This window comes from Amia ocellicauda, chromosome 2, assembly GCF_036373705.1.
Source record: "Amia ocellicauda isolate fAmiCal2 chromosome 2, fAmiCal2.hap1, whole genome shotgun sequence".
Lineage (NCBI taxonomy): Eukaryota > Metazoa > Chordata > Actinopteri > Amiiformes > Amiidae > Amia > Amia ocellicauda.
Genome location: NC_089851.1, coordinates 63404678 through 63412485, shown reverse-complemented (window position 1 = coordinate 63412485; position 7808 = coordinate 63404678).

The window sequence follows — 7808 nt, the reverse complement described above, 5'->3', positions numbered from 1 at the left end:
AGACTAATAGTATGTAAGCTATAATATTGACAGGAAAGATGTTAAACACAAACGTGCTCGCTAAATTAAAGTTATTGTCGTCTTTTGTGAGTCTCGCGCATACTGTCACGGTTGGCATCGCCAGCGGTTTCAAACAAACTAAAGAAGACGCGATTACGTCAATATGTTCACCCTCTCGTTAATGCAAAATAGCAAGCTCATCTTTAATAGTAGTTTTTAGTAGTTTAGCATTCATGTAAGATCGCACTTTCTTCTAAATGGGAAAATAACATGTGAGCAGGGGGGTAGACAGTCAAATGAACGATCCTACCAAAATTGTAGCTGTTCTATGGCAATTTCCATATGTATTTATGTGATTTGTTAGAAAATCAGATTTAAATGGCCATAAGGAAAAAGCACCCCACAGATCAAACAGGTATTTTAAGAAAAGTGGCGCCAATTCGGCAAAACCTTAGGGGGAAGATGGGACAAAGTTCATGTCACTCTGATTGCTGAGCTCATCCCATTGTACTGTATTTCAGTTAAACTTGAAACAATGTAGTTTGTTTCTGCAATTGAAAGGTCCTGAAACAACATAGCTGCTGGATTGTCTGAATTTTATACACTGTAATGAACTAATCACTACATGAAACACTTTGAAGAACAACAGTTTAATAGGGCTGCCCCCAGAAAGTCGACGAGTCGAATCAGTCAAGCAGTCTTTTTTTTATGGTCAGGCAAATCAAAAGTTATTGGAGTATTACAATAATTGTAGATGTAAGCCTATATTTCATATTCTAGCAGCGCAAGCTGGCGCACTTGCACCAAAAAGAATCTGCAGACAACATGCACTGACATTGCTGGTGTTCTATCGAGCTGTCCTACTTCGTTAGATTATCCTACCATAGCGTAAACCGACAGTTCTCTCTACCAATCTGTGCTAGCTTGTCAAAAAATACTACCGCACGGAGCCTTTGCCATTTTTTTATTGAGAGAAATCAGTAGTCATTATGGCGTAATTTAGTGGTAGTTAATGGTATAATAACGCATTGTATTATCATTTTATGGTTAAATTAAATCTTGTCAAAACATCCTACCAGCAGTATAGGCTTGGGTAGCACAATTTGATAGGCCAAAACAACTTGTGCAGGATACTATTGGATAGCACAATGTGGCAGGCCAAAACACCTTGTCAAAACATCCTACCTGCAGTATAGGCTTGGGTAGCACAATTTGATAGGCCAAAACAACTTGTGCAGGATACTATTGGATAGCACAATGTGGCAGGCCAAAATACTGTCTCAAAACATCCTACCTGCAGTATAGGCTTGGGTAGCACAATTTGATAAGCAGACCAACCATAGTCTATACAAGCTTAGAAATGTATTATTTTGAATATATATTTTGAATGTAATAAACAATCTTAAAATAATATTTAGCCTGTTCGGATGGTCTTGTTTCCTATTAGAAAGTGTTCGAACTTTGTTACACAAGTGATTTACTTTGTTACGCACCTTTCTCAATGTAACTCCAGGTTTGTTCTTGTTATAGGCCTATCCTTTCTTTGATGCATGTTTGATCAAATAACAGAACAGCATAGTTACATGAAAAACTTTATTCAAACACATAAAGAACTTTACACAACAGTGTGTAATTTAAATACATTTTGAACAACTGTATGTTCCCTGGTTGTCATAATTGACACATTCAAAATATGCCCATCTGCTGCAAATCTCACATTGTAGCTGAAAAAATTAAGTTAACCATTTTTAGTAACCTGAGCCAGTACTGTATGTTTTCAGAATGATCTTACTTGATATCAGGATTGTAGTTTACCAAAACTTTACACGTAAATTGGAATGATTTGGCTATACTTGAATAAAAATGAAAACACATAAAATAAATTAAATATCAACTATTATTGCTAGTCTGTTATCCTTGTCAAGTACATACAACCCCAAATCCCCAACACTGAAATGTATACAGAAATCCTTGTTTAGCTGAGACAGACTGATCCAAAGTGTGCTGTGGTCTGTCAAGAATCTCAGATGCAGTCAAATTTACTAGCATTTGTAGCAACTTAGTTTTTGTAGAAGTTCCTGAAGTATTTGAGGTTATACTTTGTACAGAAGCATGTCTATTTTTAAGGCAGTAGTGTCATCTCAGCGCTTTAAGATCAGACATTCAATATAGCTTTTTGGAATTACCTTAGACACAAGATTGAGATAATCCAGAAAAATCTCTAAGAATATGTGCTGTAGATTCCTTGAAATTCCTTGAAATCACGCATTTAGAAAACTTGTTCTTAAACTGTTATATTTGCTCATTCAATATTATGCAAAGGTGAACCTGAAATCATTTTTGCTCTTAAAGAACCAAGGGGTTCAGTTTTCAATGCCATTTATAATCAAACACGTAAGCATCACCTGAGAATAATCTCATGATTCTCAGGTTTACATTGTACTCTCCCAACTTCTTCAGCTATGTATTGCAGGCATCAAAATAAAAATTGTGCAAAATATTTTTTTTTTATATATATATAACACACACATATACACAAAAATTAAGAGACCACTCCAAGTTCAGAAATCAATGTTAAGTGGTCTCTTAATTTTTTCCAGAGCTGTATATAAAAAAAATTAAATAAAGTTTTTATAATGTCATTAACACAAATACTGTGCAAGTGGAACAATTCTCACCATTTCTTACCATTTGAGTCATGTTTTCCCTGGTTCATCTTCTACCATTGAACACACTATACACAAATCCTCTGCATTTCCTACAATATTAACACACTGGTTCCCATTACATCTATTTATGTTTTGTTTAATATGATGAGATATAATTTACTTCTAATTTTGTGGAGTTTTGAAAATGAGTTTGTTTTTCTTTTCTTTCTATGTCTGTGAGTGCTGAGTGTCTGAGCAGGACTGTATTGAATGTGAAGTAAAGACTCAATATGAGTGGATTGTATGAAAACGATTAAACGAGTGATGGACTTGAATTATGCATAAAATAAATTGTCAATTTACATCATAGAAGCCGGACACTTTGAAATGCAGTTCGCTCTGAATGTGTTGTTTACAGATGTGAAGCTGTGAATGCCTCTGCACTGAAATAAATAAGCTTGTGAATATCGATCTACATTGGTAGACTTGTAACTTGTTTGTGTATGTATCTGTATGTAGGTATATATATACACTCACCTAAAGGATTATTAGGAACACCATACTAATACTGTGTTTGACCCCCTTTCGCCTTCAGAACTGCCTTAATTCTACGTGGCATTGATTCAACAAGGTGCTGAAAGCATTCTTTAGAAATGTTGGCCCATATTGATAGGATAGCATCTTGCAGTTGATGGAGATTTGTGGGATGCACATCCAGGGCACGAAGCTCCCGTTCCACCACATCCCAAAGATGCTCTATTGGGTTGAGATCTGGTGACTGTGGGGGCCAGTTTAGTACAGTGAACTCATTGTCATGTTCAAGAAACCAATTTGAAATGATTCGACCTTTGTGACATGGTGCATTATCCTGCTGGAAGTAGCCATCAGAGGATGGGTACATGGTTGTCATAAAGGGATGGACATGGTCAGAAACAATGCTCAGGTAGGCCGTGGCATTTAAACGATGCCCAATTGGCACTAAGGGGCCTAAAGTGTGCCAAGAAAACATCCCCCACACCATTACACCACCACCACCAGCCTGCACAGTGGTAACAAGGCATGATGGATCCATGTTCTCATTCTGTTTACGCCAAATTCTGACTCTACCATCTGAATGTCTCAACAGAAATCGAGACTCATCAGACCAGGCAACATTTTTCCAGTCTTCAACTGTCCAATTTTGTAGTGGAGATGAGTGGTACCCGGTGGGGTCTTCTGCTGTTGTAGCCCATCCGCCTCAAGGTTGTACGTGTTGTGGCTTCACAAATGCTTTGCTGCATACCTCGGTTGTAACGAGTGGTTATTTCAGTCAAAGTTGCTCTTCTATCAGCTTGAATCAGTCGGCCCATTCTCCTCTGACCTCTAGCATCAACAAGGCATTTTCGCCCACAGGACTGCTGCATACTGGATGTTTTTCCCTTTTCACACCATTCTTTGTAAACCCTAGAAATGGTTGTACGTGAAAATCCCAGTAACTGAGCAGATTGTGAAATACTCAGACTGGCCCGTCTGGCACCAACAACCATGCCACGCTCAAAATTGCTTAAATCACCTTTCTTTCCCATTCAGACATTCAGTTTGGAGTTCAGGAGATTGTCTTGACCAGGACCACACCCCTAAATGCATTGAAGCAACTGCCATGTGATTGGTTGGTTAGATAATTGCATTAATGAGAAATTGAACAGGTGTTCCTAATAATCCTTTAGGTGAGTGTATATATGACACACACACTATACAGAGCTGCATCTGAAAGGTACTAACAGAAACTTAAATGTTTAAAGCAAATGTTTTTTCCCTTTTGTGATCAAAGGTGTATATCATGTATTATTATATGGAAATGCACTGCCGTGTTAGTCTTTTGCACAGCAACATATCTATACACTGTGTGTGTGAAATATAATGACAATTTAGCAATGTGATCCATGCTAAAATTGAATTGGGCTGATTGCTGTGTCAGTGATGCATTAATTGTCATTTTCTTTTAGGAGAAAATCCAGAAGTCCTACAGACACACCGGGGCTGAAAGATAGTTACTGAAAGAAGTTAATACAATTATCAACCTTAGTTATATATATTTGTAATATTATGAGGATTTCAATTTTGCCTTTCACATTTAAGCTTTGTCAGTGTTACCTTAATTTTAACCACTGTTGAACCACCTTAACGTTATTTAGACATGACGGTTTTATGTATGTATGTATGTATTTATTTATTTACAGCAATTTAGTATTGTTATTACTCTGATATTTCAAGGTTGGTACTTCTTATTCCTGTAAAAATAATAAAACTTTCTAATATTTGTATTTGTAATTTTTGTGTTAAAATTGTGAAATATGGCCCGTTATAAAAAATACAAATTTAAAGTGCTGTTATACATTAAACATTGTGCACCACTTTAGTTTAGGGGTTGCAAAATGATTTATAAATGGTTAAAGAACAGCTTATTACTTGTTACATTCATTTATAGCATATTTTGATTTAGGAGGGTCTATGCTTACAAAGCTGTTATAGATTAAAAATCTGCACCACTTTAGGGGTTGCAAAATGATTTATAAATGATCAACAACAGCTTATCAACAGTTTCTAATTGTAAATGCCTTGTATTTTAGGCATAGGTCTATATAGTGCAGTTAGAATTTAAATGTGTGTTTACTATTATTAATTAAAGTAAGTAATTGCCAGTTGGCACCAGGCATTCTCTTTGAAGAGCTGCAGGTTGCAGGTTGAAGAGTTGAGTTTTCAAGTAGGGTATGTTTTTTAATGACATGGGCCAGAGAAGGTTTAGCTGTGCAGTGTATTCACCACACCCTAAATAGTAAAAAGATGCAGGATGTGATAAAGATCCAACAATGTAAAACATGTTTTGATGACTATAAGCAAGCAATAGCAGTTGTAATGGGTGTCTTTTGTTAAATAATTATGATGGTGACTTACCTGGGTTATGTATTACCTCTCAAAACACAGTGTTGTAGGATGTAGAAGAAACTACACTATTCAATAACAATGTAATTCATGTGGTTATCAAGTATCCACAGGTCTGGATGGAAGGTATGGACATCATCTATTCACTGGAATATGTAATGTTTTTACACTCGCTCCCTGGGCCCCCTCATCGCTTCCCACGGTTTCTCCTACCACTTCTACGCTGATGATGCCCAGATCTTCCTGTCTTTTCCCTCTTCTGACCCTCTCATCCCCTCTTGCATCTCTTCCTGCTTGTCTGCTATTTCCACCTGGATGCACTCGCACCACCTCAAGCTCAACCTCTCCAAATCGGATCTCCTCTTTTTCCGCCACTCTTCCTCACCTTCTGCTGACCTCCCCATCTCGATCCCCTTGGAATCCAACACACTCTCTCCTTCTTCCGCTAAAAATCTAGGAGTCACCCTCGATCCTGCGCTCTCCTACACCCAGCACATCACCACGCTGACGCGCACCTGTAGATTCTTCCTGAGCAACATACACCGGATCCGTCCCTTCCTCACCGACTACTCGACTCAGCTACTCGTCCAGTCACTGGTCCTCTCCCGCCTGGACTACTGCAACTCCCTCCTGGCCGGCCTGCCTGCATCCACTACCTGCCCACTCCAGCTCATCCAGAACTCTGCGGCTCGTCTGGTGTCTCTCTGCCACGATTCGCACACGCTACTCCACTGCTCCGCTCCCTCCACTGGCTCCCAATACCGGCACGCATTCAGTTCAAGACTTTGACCCTCACCTAACGCTGTCTTGACCACACTACACCAAGCTACCTTCAGACACTTGTCTCTCCATACATCCCCTCCAGACCACTGCGTTCCTCCAGTGCCAGAAGACTAACTCTACCTCCTCTCCACTCTCCTTCCTCCAGAGCCGCTCCTTCTCATCCCTGAACCCTAAATGGTGGAACGACCTGCCCACCGAAGTCAAAACAGCAGAGTCCTTGACCTCATTCCGGCGCTTACTCAAGACTCATCTTTTCTGACAATACTTGTAATATTAGTCCTCTATCCCTGCTAGATAGCACTTCACAGGTTTTATTATGCTTCTCGCGTTCTTGATTGTTTTCCTCCTTGCTACCTTTCTCATAGCCCTTGTCTGTGACCCCACATCTTGACAGCACTTAGCTTTCACCGTCCAGGATGTAGGAAGTCACTTACTGTACTTGTGTAAATTGTAAATTGTAATTTGTAAAATGTATTTTGAATTGCTGTTTTAGCTACATTGAATTTGTAATGATTGATGCCTTGTACTGCACTGTATTTCTGCACTTTGTTTGCACTTATGTTGTAAGTCGCCCTAGATAAGGGCGTCTGCCAAGAAAAAAAAAATAATAATAATAATAATATCCCAGTTGCATGTTTTGCAGGATATAAGAAGTGAAGACAAAAGTTGCTGACCCTATTTATTTTCTTTTGTAATGTGTCAGAATACCTGGCAAAGTAATGAGAAACATACAAATAGAGCACAATGATATACTACATCATAGAATAGACTTAGAGCCAAAACATATCACAATTCAGAGATGCATCAATAAAATTGATTTATAAATGGTACTTATAAGCTTACCTTATAGGTAGAGCTATAACATATAATTATAGTATATGTAATTAAATAGCATTATAAGATGTTTAATAGCAGCTAATAAATGGCATGGCAGGTTATGATAATAGATTGATGTCAGCGTGAAAATGCCATAATACCTTTTATTAAGTATGTTATTAAATATATTATAAAGTTTTAAATAAAAATGTCTAATATATTTATAAATGTGTAATAATCATATAACAATTAACAACAATTAATAATGTGTTAATAGATTGTTTATAATGGACACTTAAAATAAAGTGTTACCCTGGGTTGGTTTACGCATGATTAATAATTTATGAATACATTCATTTTCTTAGCACAGGGCGAATTACACAAAACATACATATTCTACAGTAAGAGAAGATCAAATACACAGTAAGCGCCGTTAAAGTGATGCGCTTTGTGCTCAAAAGCTAGCAGTGCTGACAATGGATTATTATTATTATTATTATTATTATTATTATATTAGCAGATGCTCTTATCCAGGCCGACTTTCAATACATAAGAGCATTGCTGCGTGTCTGGCAACAGGGACAATGCAACAGTGATTTGGGACTATCATCCCAGACTTCATCAATAAGCACAATTTCC